This window comes from Prionailurus viverrinus, chromosome A2, assembly GCF_022837055.1.
Source record: "Prionailurus viverrinus isolate Anna chromosome A2, UM_Priviv_1.0, whole genome shotgun sequence".
In the NCBI taxonomy this organism is placed as follows: domain Eukaryota; kingdom Metazoa; phylum Chordata; class Mammalia; order Carnivora; family Felidae; genus Prionailurus; species Prionailurus viverrinus.
The window spans coordinates 101072216-101095545 of NC_062562.1; positions in this window are offsets into that span (position 1 = coordinate 101072216).

Genomic DNA, 23330 nt, shown 5'->3' on the forward strand with positions numbered 1-23330 from the left:
TGGCATAATGATGCAGGAATATATGAGGCTATGAGAACAGAGGAGTAGAAAAGTATCCCGGCTTTAGAAGGATTGGGAAAGGCTTCCCAGAGAAATTGGCTTCTGAGGTAAATTTTAAAGGTGAAAAGACATTATCCAGGTACAAGAGAAGACTTAGAGACTAAAGTATGTAGGAAAAAAAAAAAAGCCAGGTTTTGGAAAGACTAATCAAAATAGAACCGTGTTTAAAGGAAACCCAACACAAGTTTACCAAGTTTACAGTCAGTGTGTTGCTGGAGAATAAAATGGCAGTTTTCTCAGATGAGTATCACTTTTGTACAGCTCATTGGAGACTTGTAGATATCAGTGTGGCAAAATACAGCATTGCTGTTAGCACTGCATCCAGCTCATCTTCTTAATCAGATGGGCACACCACATTCCCCAGCTGCTGTGAAAACTGGCCACTAACAGCTCATAGCTGCAGCCTTCTGCACAGAATTGCCTTCAGCTGATGGAGCTCCCTCACCTGAAAGTGCCTAGAAGGTTTTGCCTTCCTTCCAGGGTATCAGACGCCAAGGGCTTACTGATGCAGGCAGACAACAGTCTGGCCCCCTTGTCTCAAGGTGGGATAACTTTGTGGTGCCATTCACTTTCCCCATGGGACCAATCTGAAACTAGACATTAGGAGAAAATTTGTCTTTGTTTAGCTTTCCTCCTGTGCTAATCTCTGCTTTCCTCACTTCTTGATATGTGCCAGAACTGTGGAAATTTGGAATTGCTTAGGCATGAAATGTAAGGCATGCATTTAGGCTAATCATGTCAGCACTTCTCACGTGCTGGGCAATGGGAATTTGAACTTTACCTACTATAACCATGGTCTTAAGATGTCTGATTGTCCAGACCATCAGCAAAAAAAAATGTAGAACATACTATGTGGATATATTTAATTATAAGTGTAACAATATGTCATACATTTTGCAAATGATGTAAAAGAACAGAAATTTTAAAGAGAAAGTTTTTAGATAGAAGTTTTCTTTTCCTTGTACCCCAATAGATCATCTTGTACCCTACTTTCAGATGGCATGCACTTCTTTGGGGACCATGGAGGCAGAGAGGAAGGTTGGTCAACTTTGCATTTCAGACCTGTGATCCCATTACGGTTCTCCTCTCTAGGCCAATGATGTGTAGCTGTTTGCTGAATGAGTCTTCAATGCCAGCTATTGAGGAAGGAGGGAACAGAGATTATAGGACTACTCTAGTCCCTCTTCTAATTGGCACCTTGCCTGAGACACACACACATGCACACACACACACACGTGCCCACACGCACAAAGTCAAGCAGCTCTTGACCAGAATCTCCAGTGACAAAATGTGAACAGTAGAGATGTAGGAGATGAGGATGGAAAAATCAGTTTCCTTGCCTCCCATCTGCTGAAACACATATCCTCTCTAGGTTTTCCATCCCTTCCACATTAAGGAAGCACTGATTTAACTAAAGCACTGATGTGACCTTCTGGCTGTGACCATGTGGACATCCCCGAGGCCATTGAAAAACACCCTGTTTGCATTCACTTTCTGTGCCTCCTGTTCCTCTTTTCTCCCCACCACCTCCAGGTCTTCCCAATGCCTCCATTTTGCTAAACTGCTACTCTTTTCTCAAAAAGTAAGCAAGTCCCAAACTTCTCTTGGGTCATATACACTTTGACAGTCCCCTATTCTGTGGGAGAAGATATTTGCAAACAACATATCAAATAAAGGGTTAGTATCCAAAATCTATAAATAACTTATCAAACTCAACACCCAAAAAACCAAATAATCCAGTGAAGAAATGGGCAAAAGACGTGAATAGACACTTCTCCAAAGAAGACGTCCAGATGGCCAACAGACACACGAAAAAATGCTCCACATCACTCATCATCAGGGAAATAGAAATTAAAACCACAATGAGATACCACCTTATACCTGTCAGAATCGCTAACATCAACAACTCAGGCAATAAGAGATGTTGGCGAGGATGCAGAGAAAGATGATCTCTTTTGCATTGTTGATGGGAATGCAAGCTGGTGCAGCCACTCTGGAGGACAGTCTGGAGGTTCCTCAAAAAGCTAAAAATAGAACTACCCTATGACCCAGCAATTACACTACTAGGTATTTATTCAAGGGACACTGTCTCCTATTCTGTGTGTGACTCTGTCCTAGCCATCCTCACTCCTCTGCTTGATTTTGCCACTGAGCAGAGGGTTATGGGAAGCCTTTGAACTTAAGAGGGAGCAGAGAGGAGGATTGTTCAGGCAATCCTATTCTTATTAATGTCTGCTTTTGGTTTTCTCTGGTTATCCCCTAGAATCTGGAAAAGAAAGGCTCAGACATCTCTCACAAGCATGAATCTCCTCTTCATAGTGCCACAGGTTTCAAGGAGGAAATGGTCATTTCCACACATAACATCACTTTTACCTAACTAAAATGTATGGGGATTGGGACGAGAGTCCACATGGAGGCCCTCATACCATATATCTACATGATCAAAAGTTATAAATCAAATAGTTACAACTCCAAAGCATACTCTGTCTGCCTACCTTGAGGAATACCCCATTGTAATGTCACAACTGAACAACTGAGTGACTCGTGTGTGCCTGCCAGTCATCGTGGTCCTAGGCGGTGCTGTCTGTGTCTTTCTCACACCTTGGGTTATGCTGGAAAGCCAACTTCTACCATCAGCCTGACATTGATATACATCATGCCTGTTGCTACTTCCTAATTCTGTGACTCACTAGGGCTGGTAGTGAGGAAAGGCACTCTTCCCAACTCAGACCCACAGCTGAGACAGGGAATAAGAGAGAAAGCAGGTGGGGGCAACATAAGTTGTGCTTTGGTCACAGAGTTGGTGCTGACAGCAGAGGACATATGGAGATGCCCAATAGTTAGGTGGGAGCTTGAGACGTGACATTTTTAGCATTATCATGTGAAAAGTCATACCATCTGCTGAGCCTCTAAGTCTAGGAGCAAATAACAATGGATGGACAAGAGAATGAGATTGACTCTTCCTTTTACTCTAGCCAGTTATTCCATGGAATGAAAATGTTTTCATGTCTCTACAAAGTAGAGACATGGTAGATGTCTTTTGAATGAGCACAAAATGATAAGCAAATCAATCAACAGTGTGTGAGGAGTGTGCTATTTCCATCATCCCAAAGCAGGCTCTATACCATGTTTAAAACTGAAGAGCTGTGATGTCTGACCATTGGGAATTTAAAATTTATAGGTAGAGGCAACAGAAACAAGACACCCATATATGACAGGTCAGATATTCATCGAACCTTTATTCTCTACTGAGTAGGGGAGGAAAAACTTCCTTCTACCCTTCTAGGTTCTGTGACTGGCCTAGAAATTAATCTGATAGATGAACAGAGAAAAACATACAGATTTTATTCTACTTGTACTAGACAGTCTCCACAGGAAAATGAAGACCCGTAGAGCAGAAAGGCCCAAGTACTTACATACTAGGTTGAACAAAGAGTAGTAATTGTGAAAAAGAAACAAAGATGTAATGGTCAGATTAAAGGAAGACAAGAGTTATTTTAGCAAAGTCTGTGTAGATTTCTATCATCCTCAACTCTTCTGTCTCTAGTAATCAGAATATTTCTTCCCTCCTGGCATAGAGAGGACGTCTTTCACATAGGAGTTTTATCTCCTGCTTTCAGAAAGAAAAGGGGAAGGTCAGAGTGTTTTTGCACCTGGTGTTTTTCAAGTGCATTTAGCTCAAGATAATCCTTATGTTAAAATGGCATATTTTGGGGTGGGATGATCTGACACCCCTCTTCCCTCCCTTTGACTCTTCCCCAAGGAGTTTCACAGTCCAGAAGCTGAGCTGGTAGATTGTTTCATATCTCACTGAACTGGTCTCACAGTCCTGAGAATAGATCAATTCAGTTAAACAGCTGTATCTTATTTAAGAAGGCCCATCTAATGAGGCCTGGATATGGTATGAGTAATCAGGCATTTTATGAGGGGCATTTCTATGTAAACAAAGGCAAAGGTTAGTGATTAGAAAAAACTATAACCTCAGTTTTGATTTCAGAGGGCAGTACGTCGAGAAGATTTTTAGATCTTGGGCTCAAAACCTCTTTAGATGGTCGAATGAGGATAGGCAGTGGCAATCTGATGAATTTTCTTTGGTTTGCAGTTTGCGTGTTTCTGGTGATGGCATCAGGTGTTCTCCTGAACCTTCTGAGTGGCCTACACAGCAGCAGGTTTGAAGGTTGTTCATATGTGATCTGTTGTGGTGATTTCTTTGAAGTTCATATCAAGTCACCCAGCTGAAGTTTGCAGACTTTGGAAAAAAGGCATCAAGCGCTATCAAGTCAGGAGAATAGGAGAAAAACTGGAAATGTTACCTACTGACAAAATGCACAAAATGGCGGGAGACCATTTACAGAGAGGAAGAAAAGCTCAAAGTTGGTGAACAGTGCACCATTCAGCAACCCACAGTGTAGCCGGATTCTTGCACAGAGAGTCGTGACAATGAGGCTTTTCTTTCCAGGAAGCAACTTTATTCCTGCCTGCACCACTCAGTTGGGTTCATACCTGAAGAACTGAGCCCCGAATGCCACGTGACATAGTTTTTTTTTTTTTAGTATTTTTTACTTCTTTGTCTCCCATATATGGTAACATACAAACATGCGGTCTGATGAAGTGGTCTCATGTTTCAAGGTGGTGAGGGATGTTGTCACAGACGCACACACATATAACCAGGTTGCCTTGAGGTTTGTTTTTTGTTTTTTTTTCCCTTAGGGAGGGACCCTACCACCACAAGTGTATGCTATAGTTTTTATTGAAACACAGAATATTTGCCCTATAATCACTCCCATTTTTATCAGAGATAATGCAAGACCAATTTGTTTGCAACATAAGTCTAGTCTCCTTAAAGTTGGCCTGATGATTCATATAAGTGCAGCAAAAATAGTGATTTATCTGTCAGGTAAGCTCTTTTTAAGTCTGCTTTATTGGAACTTTAAATGCGGAAGCTCAGATTGGACTTTTAAAAGACTTTTTGAGGCTAAGAAGCTACATCAGCAACATGCCACCAGACTTCACTTTCATTATTTACAGATTGGGGTGAATTCTCGAGGCTTGCAAGGTATCTTGAGGTGCCTGGGCCTGCCAGGAAGTGATGATCTTTACAAACCCATAAGGCTGGAAACCATGTAAGTCAGGTCCAAGTCCAGTATTCCAAGAGGGTTTTGTAAGCATTGCCTCCATAAAGTCAAAATTAGTTTCTTAAATCTGTCTGGTCATATCTGATTCTATGCACATTGTTTTCAAATATGACATTCCCATCAAAGCCTTGGTAATAACAACTGATGTTTCCAATTGTGTCCTGTTATAAAGAAAACAGATTCTTATTGAACGTATGCAAATTACTCTATTTTCATGAAAATAAGATTATTCAATAAGAGTCTCTGAATTCTAGAGGGATCAGCTAGGAAGAAAACTAAATGCTGCATTTTGTTTACAAAGGTATAATCTACTAAATTGGTGCAAGTTACAGATAGCTTAAGTGAAAAGAGAAGAAAAGGTTTCCTGGAATCTGAAACGAAACACTAAAGAACCAGCAGTGTTTCAAGCAAAAAGTCCTAGAAGTTAGAATCATCTTCATCAGTTCACCTAGTCCCATGTCATCAACCCTTGTTCTGCCTGTTCTTGGGTTAGCAACTTTATGAATTCATCAGTCTCTCTTTAATTTTTTAAAGTTTATTTATTTATTTTGAGGGAGAGACAGAGTGAGCAGGGGAGGAGCAGAGAGAAAGAGAGAGAATCTCAAGCAGGCTGTGCACCGTCAGCTCAAACTCACAAACTGTGAGATCGTGACCTGAGCGGAAATCAAGAGTCAGACGCTCAACTGGCTGAGCTACCCAGGCGCCCTTGAATTTATCAGTTTCTTTATTAGAGTTCTGGAAGTTCTTATCCAGTTCAGCGGTATGATTTTGAAGTTAGCAGAAGTCTGGACACTACTGTACTCGTCAGATTCTTTTCCATGAATTTCTGTGAAGGTGGAGCTTTTTTGCCTGTAGCTGACTGCAAAAGCGTTCAGAAAAGCATCTGACTAAAACAAAAGCTTTGGATGACAAGACTCAAAAATAGCCATGGTTAAAGATCTGGTGAGAGTTCATTATAATGCAGTTGGCAAATAAATATGGTTATTTCTTTGGCATACAACATTCTCAGATAATAATTGGAATTATGATTGATTACAGAGAGTAAGGGCTTCGACATATTTCTAGGAATTTGGATATGATTCAGTTTGTATACAACATAATTTCGGAAACATTTATATTGGTAACATGCCCACACAAATATAATCTGAAGATTTAACATTACTTCATATTTGACAATGTTTCTCATGTATTTTAACATATTAAATAAACCTAATTAGTTTAGTATTTCTCTTTTTTACAAGGTCAGAGAACAAATTCTTTTGAGATTTTCCAGGGACCCTCTGGGCAATCTCAAAGTCAGTTTGAAGTAAAAAAAAAGATTTTACTTAAAATTTGATTTGGGAAGTTTGTCAAAATGCCAAAGGTTTGAACGCTTGACCAAATAAGATCACAGATCACCGTGAAATAATACTTAGTTGTCTATTTAACCAAAGTAATGGGAAAAGATTTCAAAGATAAATATAGAAGATTACATGATTGTAAAGAAAACCTTAGCTCTTTTACTGTTGAGAAGATTCCTTTCTCTCCAGTAATCAGAGACCTGATAAAGACGATATGAAACACAGGAAATTATTTTGATAAAACAGATTCTGTGTTTTCTAGGCAGATTATTCAACAGGTAAAGAAAGTTCTTTTACAATAATCCAGGAAAACTTTGTTCTTTTAACTGAGAAAGGAAATTAAATTCTAGTGTTGCATAGGCACAGTGTTGATATTGAAGCTCATTTTTCTCTTTTATTTAAAAAAAGGTTTTTTTTAATGTTTATTTTTGAGACACAGAGCACAAGCAGGGGAGGGGCAGAGAGAGAGGGAAACACAGAATCTGAAGCAGGCCTCAGACCCTGAGCTGTCAGTACAGAGCCTGTCGCAGGGCTCGAACCCATGAACCTTCCCTTACCACAAACATATCTTATTTTTCTTGAAATTTGCAGTTTTTCCCTAGCTTCATTATTCCTAGTAGTTTTATTTACATATATTTATTAGAATTCTTAACCCTTAGTAACCCTAATTTCCAGTGAAAATGAGGAATGAAGCATTTGTGAACTATTTCTTACATACCAACATTCTATATTAGATTATCAAATTTGTGAATAAACCATTCATAATTTCCAGAGGCATATGCTTCCTCATAGTAGAAGTTTTCAGTGAGGCAAAAAACATGTTTACTGACAGACCCAAATATCTTTCCTCTTTCAAATAAGAAGCTAAAGGTAGGTAAACTTAGTTTAGCAATTAATATTTCAGTATTTTATCTTTTTTGGAAACGATCTAGATATTCAGTGAACATCCATCATTTAATTTAACTTAGTATAACTATAAGGTTTCAAGTTACTAAAAATGTTTGAGAAAATATTTTTAAGTAAACACATTGTGAAACATAATTATTATTGAAAAGTTCACTTACAAACCTTACCCTACTTACATTTATTTAACTTACTTGTTTTTAACCATTTTGCTTGGGTTACTCATGAAAGTTTCATAAGACATTAAAGTTAGTCATGATCTTGAGTTAATTTTCTTATTGACAAATGAAGCACGTATCAGGAAAAATGAGAGAAGCAAAGAACCTAAAAATTAAAATACACAACTGCTCTGCATTGGGCGCCTGAGTGGTTTAGTCAGTTAAGCGCCCGACATCAGCTCAGGTCATGATCTCATAGGTACGTGGTTCAAGCCCCGAGTCGGGCTCTGTGCTGACAGCTCAAAGTCTGGATCCTGTGTCGGATTCCGTGTCTCCCTCTCCCTCTGCCCCTCCGCTGCTCATGCTGTCTCTCTCAAAAATGAATAAACATTTAAAAAAATTTTTTAAATAATAAAATCTACAGCTGTCCCCAACCTTTTTTTTTTTTTTTTAACTGCTGTGCTTGGTATACACCAAACAATTTATTTTTATTGTACATGTTGTTCTTAGGTTGAAAATTTAAACTTCTGGAGGCACCTGGGTGGCTCCGTTGGTTAAGCCTCTGACTCTTGACTTTGGCTCATGTCATGATCTCACAGTTGCTGGGTTCTAGCCCCAAATCAGGCTCTGTGCTGACAGTACGGAGCCTGCTTGGGATTCTGTCTCCCTCTATCTCTTCCCTCCTTGTGGTTGCTCTCTCTTTCTCTCTCTCTTAAAATTAAAAAATAAACTTATGAAGAAAATTTAAACTTCTGTAAGTTAAACATCTAGTAGAGATAACATAAGCTTATTTAACTGATGAACCCTGGTAGAAACAGTTGTATGTCTGTATTATATTTGATGTTGACAACTCTAAAGACACCTGTTTTTATTAAACCAACAAACTTCAACTAGCTTTTATTTACTGAAGACTATCCCAGACCACATGAACCTGAAAACCATTCGGGCTAGTTTCTGTATTTCTGAGAGTTTTTAAAAAATAGTTAATTTATATAAACACTATTTTTAAAACCAGTTAAAGCAGAGCTCTTTTTTGAATTTTGGCAATAACAGGTAGAGGTATTATGTACATATACATACATTTGTATACACATATACATATATATGTAATAGACATACGTAAACATATAGACAGATGCAAATAGAGATCTTATAGTTTTCATTTTAAATCTTAGCCACGAGTTAGTAAATTCTGTGTGTGTATTTATACCTAACTTACAAGAATTGATCTCATCTTTGCATTATTACCGTGATGATGATAACTATTAATTTGAATTCTGTTTTTTAGACAGAACAAGTTAAGGTTACCTGCCCAATGATGGCTAAAGCTTCTTACCAGTATTTATGGGGAAGACTTTTAAGATTTTTATTTGCCTTTGATAGGTAGTTTTACAGAGGCTGTGGACTAAATTTGGGGTGGGGAACCCTGTGGAAATACCAAATAGCAGTTTGGGTTTTTTAGAAGACTCTTTCCCCCTTTTTTCTTTTTGTCCCAGAGCTTATGTTAGCCACGAGTTATCTTCTGGAATATTTATATTTACATCTCCAAGGGTTTGAGAAAGGATGTAGGTTTTCTCTTAGAAGGAATTCAGAGGCACATTTGCCTATTATCAGAAACCTAGGGTTATTATTACCATTTAATTTTTTTCTTTAAGTGTAGGGTAGTCCACTGACTTGTGTGTGTCAGAGGCAGGAGGGATAAAATATGCAAAGGCCTGGAGTCGGTGGGGTTTGGTTAGAGTCAGGGACATAAGTTCGCCCTTCTGCATGTTTCGCCCCCACTTTTGTGCATTTACATAGGTTTCACGCTTACTTGAGTGTCTTTTACATTTCTTAATTTTTGTTCTAAATCAGATCTCTACCACCTAATCTTGTCAAGGGAGTCTTGAATCAGCCAAGGCATTCTCTTGTATCTTTTTCTTTATTTTCCCCCTTTCTCAATCTGATCTTCCCATAGGTATTAACAGGATATTTGTTTGTGTCTAAAATTCCTTTTAGGTCTAAAAGCCAAAGTCTTCAAAGGTATATGTATTTCAATGTTACTCGAAAGCAATAAGCTTTCCTGTGACTTAACTGTGGACACAGGAGACTTCCTTAAAGAATGAGCAAAAGATGCAGCCCCATCCAGAACTGCTGTTAAAAACAGCTTAAGAAAATAAAGAACTTCATTGTCACAGGCAGTAAGACTAGTGTTTGTGAAAACTTATCTCTGGTTCTCCCATGAATGTGACAGTCTGGTCACAGACCTCCCAATCTGTGATCCTATGTAGGCAATACTAGGATGAGACCTTGTAAGAGCTAACAAGGCAACTAAGATTGAGAGGATAAAGGCCCCTTATGGACCGAGACCCTTCACTTAAGACAAACTTCCCTGAGAACTGGAATGGTCAGGCAAAGAGACTTCTGCCTGTCATTTTGTGTTCAGGGTCCCTAACCAGCTAGCTAACCACCTGATACAAGCCCTATGACCTGTGCCACCCAGCTGATGGAAACCAGAGAGAATATTCTCATTAGTCACAAAACCAAGCTCCTAGGGCATTCCAATTCTGACATCAATTCCAGCATGATGGTTTTCTCCCCATATAGCCAAGCAATTCTCTAATTCTTTGTAGACACTGACCAGGTGTCCCCCAAATTTCACGCAACTCTGACACTTTCCACCTGAAGGATAGCATCCGATTCCACTGTGTAAGAGCTCAGTCCCACAAGACTTCCCCCCACTTCAGATTCCAGTTCCAAATTCAGATTGTCACCTGTACTCTGATCAGCTATAAATCAGACCCCATGACTCCCTCCTTGAGTTTGATTAAGTTGGTAGAATGGCTCATAGAACCCAGGAAACCAGTTTATTTACTAGATTACCAGTTTATTACAGAGGATATTAATGGATATGAATCAACTGCCAGATAAAGAAATATATAGGACAAGTTCCCAAACTCAGAAGCTTCTGTCCCCATGGAGTTTGGGGCACAACACATGGATGCATTCTGGTTCACCAATCTGGAAACTGTCTGAACCCTGTCTTTTTGGATTTTTCTAGAGGCATCACTACATAGGCACAGTTGATTAAATCATGGACCATGGGCAATTGATTCAACCTCCAGCCCTGTTCCCTTCCCTTGGTGTGGGGGAGGGGTAGGACTGAAAGTTCCCACCCTCTAATCACGTGGAGGCAACCAGCCTCCATCCTTAGGTGTGTTTTCTGAAAGTCCCCTCACTAACATAAACTCAGTTGTGCTTGAAAGGAGTTTGCTATAAATATCAAGATCCCTTTATTGCTCTTACTAGGAAATTTCAAGGGTTTTAGGACATCTGTGACAAAAACACAGTCAAAGAGCAAATATATGTTTATTACAAATCATATTATCACAGACATAAGAACAAGGCAAAAGGAGAATCTCATGATATTCTTCTTTATGACAAATGACACAAAAGCCAGCAGCAAAGGAAAATAATGACTATTTCTGGAAAGCTAAATATCAATAATCAGTGGGTAGGTAGCCCAAACCAAATTCCCAAGAGCCATAATCCAAAGATTAATTCCCAGAACTATTTTTCTCCTGTCAATCTGAATTTGGAAAGGAAGAGGCAAGGAGAAGGTTAACTTCCTCTTTTGCAGAGATACAGGAGACTGACATGGCAAGAATTCTTACCTTCTGCCAGTTTATTTAGGTCCTAGAATCTCTGGCAGCCCTAGCCCCCAGAGTCAGCAGGGTTCCAGCCAATGCTATCCCCTCTTGTCCCCAGAACTGTAGAAGAGGAAAAACTTCCTTCTACTCTTCTACCCACAGGTTCTGTGCTGGCCTAGGAAATAAACTGACATAAGACAGATGAACGAGAGGAAAACAGACAAATTTTATCTTATGTACACATAGCAGTTTTCACAGGAAAATGAAGACCCAGAAAGCAGAAAGACCCCAATGCTTATAAACTAGGTTGAACAAAGAGTAGTAATTATGAAAGAGGAACAAAGATGTAATGGGGAGACTAACAGATCATTTTAACAAACTGTTTGCACAGATATCTCTGGACCTCAACTCTCTCTCTCTCATGATAAAAATGTTTCTTTCCTCCAAGTACAAGGAGGGAAGCTTCTATCCTGGAGTATCCTCTCCTGCTTTCAGGAAGAAAAAGGAGAGGTCAGTGTGTGTCCTTCTTATACCTACTGTTTCTCAAGTACCTTAGCTCAAAATAACCCTTGTGCCAAAGCGACATATTTTGAGGTTGCTTGTCCTGTCACTCATCAGTAACACATTGTCACAGGTCTTTAACATAGACTTTAATATTGAAGGCATGACTCAATGAGTAAAATGAAACTGAAAAAAAAAAATTCCTTCTTGTAGTTAACAATGTGCTGGGCTTTGTATTAAGAAAAGTAGTCAGATGGGGTGCCTGGATGGTTCGGTTGGGCATCTGACTTCGGTTCAGATCATGATCTCATAGTCTGTGAGTATGAGCCCCACATCAGGCTCTGTGCTGACAGCTCAGACCCTGGAGCCTACTTCAGATTCTGTGTCTCCCTCTCTCTTTGTCCCTCCCCTGCTTGTGCTCTCTCTTTCTCTCAAAAATAAATAAGCATTAAAAAAAAAAAATAGAGGGCCACTGATCTTTGTGTTGAGGTGTTTTATATAGATTATATATTTATTTATAAATAAATATAAATATATAAATAAACAAATAAAACAAGTAAATATAAATATATATTTATATTTAATATATATTTAGTTATCTTATATAGATGAGTTATATTGTATAGATTAGATCTAGAATCTATATAGATTATATAGATTAATTTATACAAGATTAATATTAGTATATGGGACATGTCTTGTTTGGCTTGAAATTATTAAACATTTTAATCTACATTTAAAAATCGAGATTTTTCACCCATTTTATTGAGATATAATTGACATGTAACATATTTATCATTGTACAATTGTAATTAAGTTGTACAGTATACAATTATGTACCACTGTATATTATATTTATAGTATACAACATAATTATAGTCACCATGCTATACATCATATCCCTGGAGCTTCATTTTATAACTGGAAGTTTGTACCTTTTGACCACCTTCATTCATTTCCTCCACCCCCCCTCCCACCTCCTGCCTTTGGCAACTACCAATCTGTTCTGTTTCTATGAATTCAATTTTCATTAGATTCCACATGTAAATGAGATCATACAGCATTTTTTATTTCTGTTTTGTTTCAGTTAACATAGTGCCTTCAAAGTCCATCCATGTTGTCAAAAATAATAGAATTTCCTTCTTTCTTGTGGATGAATATATTCCATTGTATATATATAAACACCACAGTTTCTTTTGCATTTATCTATTGTTAGACTCTTAGGTTGTTTCCATGTCTTGGCTATTGTAAATAATGCTATAATGACCATGGGAGTGAAGATACTTCTTCCAGACAGTGATTTTGTTTCTATTATATGTATTAAACCAGAGGTAGAATTGCTGGATTATGGTAGTTCTATTTTTAAGTTTTTGATAAACCTCCACAGTTTTCCACAGTGGTTGCAACAATTTACATTCCCAACAACATTGCATACAAGAGTTCCTTTTTTTCCACATCTTCATCAGCACTTAGTATCTCATCTTTTGATGATAGCCATTCTAAGAGGTGTGAGGTGATAACTTATTATAGTTTTGCTTTGCATTTCCTTAATGATTAGTGATATTCAACACTTTTTCAAGTACCTGTTGGGGCCATTTGTATATCTTCTTTGGAAAACCCTATTCAGATCCTCTGCCCAATTTTTCATCAGATTGCTTGCTATTGAGTTGTATGAATTCCTTATATATTTTAGATATTAATCCCTTATCAGGCAAATGACTTGTAAATACTTTCTCCCATTACACAGATTGACTTTTAATTTTGTTGATAGTTTCCTTTGCTGTGCAGAAGACTTTTAGTTTGATACATTCCTAGTTGTTTGTTGCTGCTATTGTTGTCTCTGCTTTGGGTATCTTACCCAAGAAATCTTTGCCAAAATCGATGTCAAGAATTTTCTTTTTGTTTATTTTTCTAGGAGTTTTATGGTTTCAGGTCTTACATTTAAGTCTTTGGTCCATTTCAAGTTAATTTTTGTGAGTGGTATAAGACACTCTTCATTCTTTTGTATGTGGATATCCAGTTTTCCCAGCACCATTTATTGAAGAAACTATTCTTTACTCATTTTGTGTTCTTGACTTCCTCATCAAAACTTAGTTGATTATATATGCATGGGTTTATGTGTAATCTATTTGTTCCACTGGTCTACATGCCTGTTTTTATGCCAGTACCATACTGTTTTGATCACTTTACCTTCGTAAGATAGTTTGAATTCAGAAAGTGTGATGCATCCAACCTTGTTTTTTCTCAAGATCCCAATGGCTGTTCAGAGTCTTTGATGAATCCAAAAAAAATTTATGAAAGTTTTCTCTATTTCTGTGAAAAATACCATTGGGGTTTTGACTTGGATTGCATTGAATTTGTAGATCACTTTGGATAGTGTGGACATTTTCACAATATTAATTTGTCCAAACTAAGAACATGGGTTATGTTTTCATTTATTTGTGTCTTCTTCAATCTCTTTCATCATGGTGTTCTGTGTACAGGTCTTTCACATTGTTACTTACATTTATTCCTAAGTGCTTTATTGTTTTTAATGCTATTGTAAATGGAATTGGTTTCTTAATTATTCTTTTAGATTGTTTGATTTGGCATATGCAAATGCAACTGATTTGGATAAGGTAATCAGTGTGCCATTTGCTTGTCACCTATTTTCCGTTCTGCACCATTACCTCCATCCTTCAGAGGATGGACATTAGTTCCACAGTGCACCTTCTGCTTAGTCTAATGTGGATAACTGGAAATAAGCAAAATAATCGTCTGGTGATTTTTGCAAGATAGGACAATTTTCCTGAAATTCTCCGTAGTGAATTAATGATGGAGAAAAGCTCTTGAAGGCCTAGCAATGCATGTCTTTTGATCTATGCCACGATTTTCAGGTCAGTGTACTAGGAATTCTTTTAGGAACAGACCTGAGATTGTAGAATAAAATTGGATACCAAAATAAAATTCTATCACATTAAAAAAAAAATGCAACCAATTTCTGTATGCTGGTTTTGTATACTACAACTTTGTTAAATTTATTTATTCTAACTAAATGTATTCTATTTATTTATTTAGTGAAGTCTTTAGGGTTTTATATACATAAGCATGCCATCTGCAGAGACTTATTTTTCTTTCTGATATGTATGCTTTTATTTATATTTCTTGCCTAATTGCTGTGGCTAGAATTTTCAGTACTATGTTAAATAGAAATGGTGAAAGTGGGCATCCTTGCCTTATTCCTAATCTAGAGGAAAGGATTTTCATTTTTCACTGTTGAGCATGATGTTAGCTGTGTGCTTATTGTATATGGCCTTTATTATGCCGAGGAACATTACTTCTTACTCATCTTGCTGAGTGTTTTTATCATAAAGTTATGTTATATTTTGTCAACTATTTTTCTGCATTTATTGAAATGCTCATATGGCTTTTATCCTTCAGTTTCTAATGTGGCCTCAACCACATTGATTGATTTGAGGATGTTGAATTTTCTTGGCATTCCAGGGATAATTCCCACTTAATCATGGTGAATGATCATTTTAATGTGTTGTTGAATGAAGTTTGCTGATATTTTCTTGAGGAATTTTGCATCTATGTTCATCAGTGATATCAGCCAGTAACTATCTTTTCTTGTATCAGTCTTATCTGGCTTTGGTATGAGGGTAATGCTGGCCTTGTAAAATGAGTTTGGGAGGGCTTTCTTCTCTTCAATTTTTTGGAAGAATTTGAAAAGGGTTGATGTTAATTATTCTTTAAATGTTTGGTAGAATTTATCAGTGAAACCACCCAGGCCTCAGCTTTTCTTTCTTGGGAAGTTTTGGTTACTGATTCAATATCCTTATTAGTAATTTGTTCAGACTTTCTATTTCTTCATTATACAGTCTTGATAGATTGTATGTTTCTAAGAAGTTATCCACTTATTCTAGGGTATCCAGTTTGATAGTGTATAATTATTTATAGTAGTTTCTCATAATCCTTCGTAATTTTGTGGTATCAGTTGTAACATATTCTCCTTCATTTCTGGTTTTGAGTCCTCTCTCTTTTGTTTTGAGCTGATCTAGCTAAAGGTTTGTTAACTTTTTTGACTTTCAGAAAACCAGCTCTTACTTTCATTGCCATTTTTTGGTCTCTGTTTCATGTTTTTATGCTCTTATCTTTGTTATTTTCTTCCTTCTGCTAACATTAAGCTTAGTTTATTCTTCTTTTATTTAGTTTCTTAAAGTATAAGGTTTTTTATTTGAGATCTTTATTGTTTCTCAGTGTAGTTGGTCATTACTATAAACTTCCCTCTTAGGAATACTTTTGCAGTATCTTATAGGTTTTGATATATTGTGCCTCCATTTTCATTTGTTTTTGGGTTTTTGTTGATTTCCATTTTGATTTCTTCTTTGACTCATTAGTGGTGTGATAACATGTTAAATCTCACACATCCATGAATTTTCTAGCTTCTGTCCTACTATTGATTTCTACTTTCATACCATTGTCATAAGAGAAGATACTTGATATGGTATCAATTCTAATTTTATTAAGAATTGTTTTGTAGCCTATCACGTAATCTATTCTGGAAAATGTTCTGTGTGCACTTGAGAATAACGTGTCTTTTACTGCTATTGGATGAAATGTTCTGGTATATGTCTGTTAGGTCCATTTGATCTAAAGTGTCATTCAAATCCACTATTTTTTTAAAGTTTACTTATTTATTTAGAGAGGGAAGGAGAGAGAGACAGAGAGAGAGAGTGAGCACAAACAGAGGAGAGGCAGAGAGAGAGAATCTAAGCAGGCTCACACTTATCAGCACAGAGCCTGCATGGGGCTCAATCCCACAAAATGTAAGATCATGACCTGAGCTGAAATTAAGAGTTGGACACTTAACCAATTGAACCACCAAGGCACCCCCACATCCACTATTTCTTTATTGATTTCCTGTCTGGCTGATCTATCCATTGTTGAAAATAGAGTATTGAAGTGCCTTATTATTATTTCATTGCTGTTTTATCCTTCAGATCTATTAATAGTTGTTTTATATAATTTGACACTCTAATATTGGGTGCCTATATGTTTACAATTATTATATATTCCTGATGAACTGACTTCTTTATCATTATATCATGACCTTTTTTGACTCCTGTTAGTTTTTGACCTAAAGTCTAATTTTTTTTGAGTAGCCTCCACACTTTGTGAGGAGCCCAACACAGGGCTTGAACTCATGACCCTGAGATGAGATCAACAGTCAGATGCTTAACTGACTGAGCCACTCAGATACCCCAACCTATTGTCTATTTTAAGTGTATTATATGTATATTTACCTCTGCTTTCATATGATTTCCATTTGCATGGAATACCTTTTTCAGTCCTTTCACTTTGAGCTACTGAATGTCCTGAAAGCTTAAGGGAGTCTGTTATAGACAGCATATAATTCATTCAGGCACTCTGTCTTTTAATTGGAGAATTTAATCCATTTATATTTAGAATAATTGTTGATAGGTAAGAACTTTTCATTGCCATTTTGTTAATTGCTTTCTGAGCATTTTGTAGTTCCTTTGTTCCTTTCTTCCTATCTTGCTGTTTTTCTTTGTGAGTTGATGATTATTTGTACTAGTATGCTTTGGCTCTTTTTCTTTACCATTTGTGTCTCTTACAGGTTTTTGCTCTATGGTCACCATGAAGCTTTTATAATATATCTTATAGTAACAACCATCCATTTTAAGCTAATAACTTTAGTTGCATTAAAAATTTCACTTATTTACATGCCCCCACAATTTACGTTGATGTACCAATTTGTATCTTTTTATATTGTGTATCTATTTATATAAAATTGTAATAATAGTTATTTTTAATACCTGTGTCTCTTAACCCATATTTTAGAGTTTGAAGTGATTTACACACCACCACTGCAGTATTAGAGTATTTTAAATTTGACTATATATTTGCCTTTACCAGTGAATTTTATGTTTTCATATATTTTCATGCTGCTATTTAGTGTCCTTTCATTTCAGCTTGAAGCCCCTCTAGTATTTTTTTGTATGGAAGGTCTGTTGGTGATTACCTCAGCTTTAATTTGTTTGGAATTGTGTTTATCTCTCCTTCATTTCTGAATGACAACTTTGCTGGGCCTTTGATAACAAGTTTTTTTTTCTTTGAGCATTTTGAATATATCATTTCACTCTTTCCTGGCCTGTCAGATTTCTGCAGATAAATCCGCTGATTGCCTTACCAGGATACCCTTGTATTTAATAATTCTTTTTTCTCTTGCTCTTTTCAAAATCCTGTCCTTGATATTTGAGCGCTTAATTATAATGTGTCTTGGTGAATATATATTTGTGTTTAGTCTGTTTGGAGATCTTTGACCTTCATGTACCTAGATGACCATATTGCTTTCTATATTTGGGTAATTCAGCCATTTTTTTTTTTCTTTAAACATGGTTTCTGTCCCTTTCTCCCTCTCTCCTTTAAGATTCTGATAATCTGGACATTGCTTTACTTGCTGGTTTCCCATAATACATGTAGGCTTTCTTCATTCTTTTCCTTCTAATTTCTTGAATTTCTTCCAACTAAGTAATATCAAGAGATCTGTCTTCAAAGTCACAGATCCTTTTTCTGCCTAATTGTGCCTGCTGTTGAAGGTCTCTATTGCATTTTTTTTCATCACATTTGTTGTATTCTTCAGCTCCAGAATTTGTTTTGTTTTGCTTTAATAATTTCTGTCTCTTTGTTTCTATCTCATTTTGTTCATATATTGTTTTCCTGAGTTCACTGAGTTATCTATGTTCTCATGAATCTCGCCGAGGTGTCTTAAAATAATTATTTTGAATTCTTTTTCAGATAACTCACAGATCTCCATTTTGGGGAGATCAGGTCAGTAACTGGAAAATTGTGTTCCTTTGGTAGTGTTATGTTTCCTTGCTTTTTTTATCTTTCTGATGGCTTTGCATTGATACCTGTGCATTTGATGGTGCAGTTATTTCCTCTAGCCTTTTCACACTGTCTTTGGTGGGAAAAGACTTTCACTTGGAGGTGGCTATGAGGGTGTTGGCTGGGTGGGATGCAGTGTTTTTGGTTCCTGAGAAGGCATAGGGGGTATAGTCTTCATGCAGTTCCTCAGCTGAGAATAGCATTGGTCAGACTACAGAAATCTTCTGTGGCCAATACTGGAGAGGTCCTACAGGTGTCAGTGGCAGAGTGGAGAATTACGAGATCTGCAGAAGCAAAAGCTCCTGGGGTCTTTCTCTTCTTCTTCTTTTTTTCCCCCTGGAAGGGCATTCTAGTCAAGGGGATCCCTCTCGGCACCTGGACTGTCATGTTGGCACCCAGAGCACTATCAGAACCAGAGCCCTGGGATCAGGCAACATGGAACTTCCATAGCACCTCAGTCACAGAGCACAGGTGTACTTGTTATAGTTGTGGCACAGGTGGCTAAGGTGTGGCACATGTTGATCTCGCATGAAACCAGGACTTGGGACTCGGGGACTCACTGCAGTCATTCTGGCCAAAGGACGATGGGATGCGGTAGCAGCATGTGTCTTGGGATGACAAGGTGCAGCAGTGGCTTGGAGTGCACTTGCAGTAGCAGTGCAGCCTGGAGATAATGGGTCAAAGTCTCAACTCTGGTCCCAGGGACAGTCAAAGGACAGCATCACAAAAAACCTGGTGGTTATTTACTGTAGCCACATATTGAAGCCTGGGGAGTTGAGCTCAGAGCAGTGGCAGCACAGCTCTTGCAATGAGAGTTCAGAGCCAGAACCTGGGACCTAGGGGGTGGGGTTCAGGGCAACAGAAGCACCCCTGGAAATTAAGGGTCATAACCATGACCTGGGACCCTGGTGGTGAGGCTCAGGAAGGCAGTGGCCCAGTCCCAACAAGGAAGGTTCAGAGCCATGGACTGGGATGGGGCACAGGTCTCAGGACAGCAGCCGCACCACTGGCAGTGTCAGTTGGATTGCACCCTAGGTTGGGAAGATGGGGTTCACAACTTTGGTAGCCCATTTCCAGAAATGAAGGTCCAGAGCCATGACCTGGGACTGGGGGGTGGGGGTGGGGTGTGGAGGTAGCCTCAGGGCAATAATGTAAGTAACAGTATGACTTGGGACCCAGGGGGTGGGGCTGAGAGCAACAGAAGTTGCTCTGGTAATGATGGGACAAAGCCACAGCCTGGGTTCAGGAGTGGGATGCAAAGCAATAGCAGTTCTGGTCCTCTATATGGTGTGGTGCTATGGCTCCCCAATCCTGGGAGTAAATGCAGTAGAGTGGAGGGCGGATTCTAGGCAGCTCTCTTAGCTGGGATCAGCATTGGTGAAGACTCTGGGAGACTTTTTGTAGCTTAGTGATGAGGCTTGCTGGGGTTCTCTCTTCTCTTCAGTGGGGTAAAATTCTTCTGAAAGGATCTTTCCAGGTGTCAAGCTGCTCTTAACTATGACACAGGTAATATGCTTCCTGTACTTTACTATGCAGCCACATTTTTATTTTAATTTTATTTTTATTTATTTTATTTTATTTATATCTGTGCAGAGTTTTGGCTGCTGTTTTGTAGTCCAGAGCTTTCCCTGAACTATTTTGTTTGTTTTACCGTGTGTGTGTGTGTGTGTGTGTGTGTGTGTGTAAGGGAAGACAATAATTGAACCCTCTTAACCTCCATCTTCCTGATGTCACCTCTTGTCTTGAACTATGAACAGTTGAATTGCAATGTTTCTTGAGGTGGGTCTTTTTCAGTTCATCCCATTTGGAAGTTGGGGCTTCCTAGATCTGGATGTCTGTTCCTTTCCACAATTTGGAGGAGTCGTCAGACATTATTTCCTTGAATAAGCTTTTTTCCCTTTCTGTCTTTCTCTCCGCCTTCTGGGACCCCTATAATATGAATATTGGTCCACTTGATGATGTCCTAAGCTATTTTCCCTCCTTTTCATCCTTTATTTTCTTGTTGCTCCTCTGATTATATAAATCCTACTACCCTGACTTCCAGTTTGCTAATCCTTTCTTCCACTTCATATAGTCTATTGTTGGTCCTTTCTATTAAATTTTTCACTGTAAAATTCTTCAGCTCTGTGATTTGTTTGGTACTTGTATTTTCTCTTTGTTGAGGTAGAAAATTTTCACTTTTTCGTGTGTTGTTCTCCTCACCTCAGTGTATTTATGACCATTATTCTTAACTATTTATTAGGGAAATTACTTAGATAAGTAATTTGGTTTGGTTCTGTTATTTCATTTGGTTCTGTTCCTGGAGTTTTGTTCTTTTGTTGGGATCATATTTCTCAGTTGCTTAATTTTCTTGGCTTTCTATGTTAATTTTTAAATTATTTTGATATATTTTAGAGACAATGAGCAGGAGACAGGGGCAGAGAGAGAGAGCAAGCATCCTAAGCAGGCCCCACACTCAGAGTGGAGCCCAACACAAAGCTCCATCCCTTGACCCTGGGATCCTGACTGAGCTGAAATCAAGAGTCAGTGGCTCAACCGACTGAGCTACCCAGGCACCTCTCTGTGTTGATTTCTGTGCATTAGCTATAACATCTCCCTCTCCTAGTCTTAGAGTGTTCTCATGTAGGAGATGATCCTTCTTCACCAGCCCAGACTAAGCTCTTGGTTGTTTCTCAAACTTTTGGGATTGTCCAAACAGACTTCTTTGCTCTTTGTGGCTCCTAGTAGTTGCGGGAATGCTAAGAAGGGAAAGATCTCAGCACCTAGCTGTAGGCTGATTAGAAGTTAGTCCCTCAGGCAGCATCCTATAAAATATGCAAATATACCTCTTTCAGGGGAAGACTGGGAAATCTGCTTCTGCACTGAGGGGGCCAGGCAGTAATGGCTGGGTTAAGACATTTCTTTTTTATAGTTCCATTGAATCTGTGCATATAAGCCCCACTGGCCACGAGATCCAGGCAATCAAAGGGTGCATCATCGAGGTAACAGTGGCAAAAGCCAGGGCACCATACAAGTGCACAAGTTCTTTTCAAGTAGACATTGGCCACCTGGAGCAGGTCAGAGGGAGAAGGGGAGATGGCCTTCTCCATAGCATCCTCTTTAGATAAGTGCTAAATTAGGGGCACCGACCTTCAGCCTGTAGCTTTTTTTAAGATATGCAAATATACCTCTTTTAGGAAAAGACTGGGAGTTGAGTGTCTGCTTTTTTGTGTGCTGAGCCCTGTGGGGATAGCCTTGATGAGTCTTAACAAGCTCTTTAAAAACTGCTTAATTTCCTATAATCTTGTGGGTCTCAGGGACACAAGACCTGTTGACTTTCAGAGCTAGGTGGAAATCTTAAAAGTTGAGGGGCTAGATGTTGGGCCCAAAGCCTCTACCTCTCAAGAAAAAACAGTTGTGAGTTGCTTCTCAATTTATGTCACTGTGCTGGGGTGGGGTTTATGACAATAGCATGTGTCAGCCTTTCCTACCATTTCAGTGTGGGTTTTTGTCCCTCTTATTTGACTGACATGTAGGAGTCCCTCAGCTAGTTTCTGGCTTTCTTTGAGAGGGACTCATTCTTTGTATAACAATAGATTCAGTGGGAGGTGAGTTCACAACCCTTCTGTGTCACCACCTTAGATCAAAACTGCCAACATCAAAGAGATTTAAAAAATTTTTTTAATGTTTATTTATTTTTGAGAGAGAGAGAGAGAGAGAGAGAGAGCGAGCGAGCATGAGGAGGGAAGGTTGAGAGAGAGAGGAAGACAGAATCCGGAGCAGGTTCCAGGCTCCAAGCTGTCAGCACAGAGCCTAATGCGGGGCTCCAACTACAGAACGGTGAGATCGTGACCTGAGCCAAAGTTGGACGCTTACCCGACTGATCCACCCAGGCCTCCTGAGAGATTTAAAAACTAATACTTAAAAATCTAGATTTCTGGGGCACCTGGGTGCCTCAGTCCATTAAACATCTGACTTTGGCTCAGGCCATGATCTCACAGTTCATGAGTTCGAGCCCTGCATTGGGCTCTCTGCTGTCAGCGCAGAGCCCACATCAGATACTCTGTCTCCTCTCTCTCTGTCCCTCCTCCCCATGCATTTTCTCTCTCTCTCTCTTTCTTTCTCTCCCATAAATATTTTTTTAAAAATCTAGATTTCTGGATTCTTTTCTAGAAAAAAACAGTAATATTGCCCAAAGCATTGAAGGGTTGCACGTGAGGAACAGCTGTGCCCTATACACGAGCCTAGTCTTTCTTTGCCATTGGGCACAGCAATCCAGTCCCTGCCCAGGCTGGCTTCACCATTAGCACCTGCCTGACTCCTTAGCTATTGTTTTCACTTATACTGAGATATAATTGACACACAACATTGTATAAGTTTAACCACGTATGGCATAATGGTCTGACATACATGTATTGAAAATGATTACCACAGTAAGGTTAGTTAACATCCATCATCTTATAGAGTTACAAAGAAAACAATTCTTTGTGATGACAACTTTGAGGTTCTACTTTCTTAGCAACTTGTCCTCTCAGCTGCTGAGTGCATAATTTTGGTGATGGGGTATGACAGACATATCACGTGGTACAATATGACAAAGATGTTTACAAGGTTATTACCTGGGGGGTGTGGTTTTATTCTATGACCACGATAGTGCTAATCACAAATGTGCACGCACACCAATATATATAGTTCAGAGTTAAAACTGAACAAAAAACAACCCCCCCCACCCAC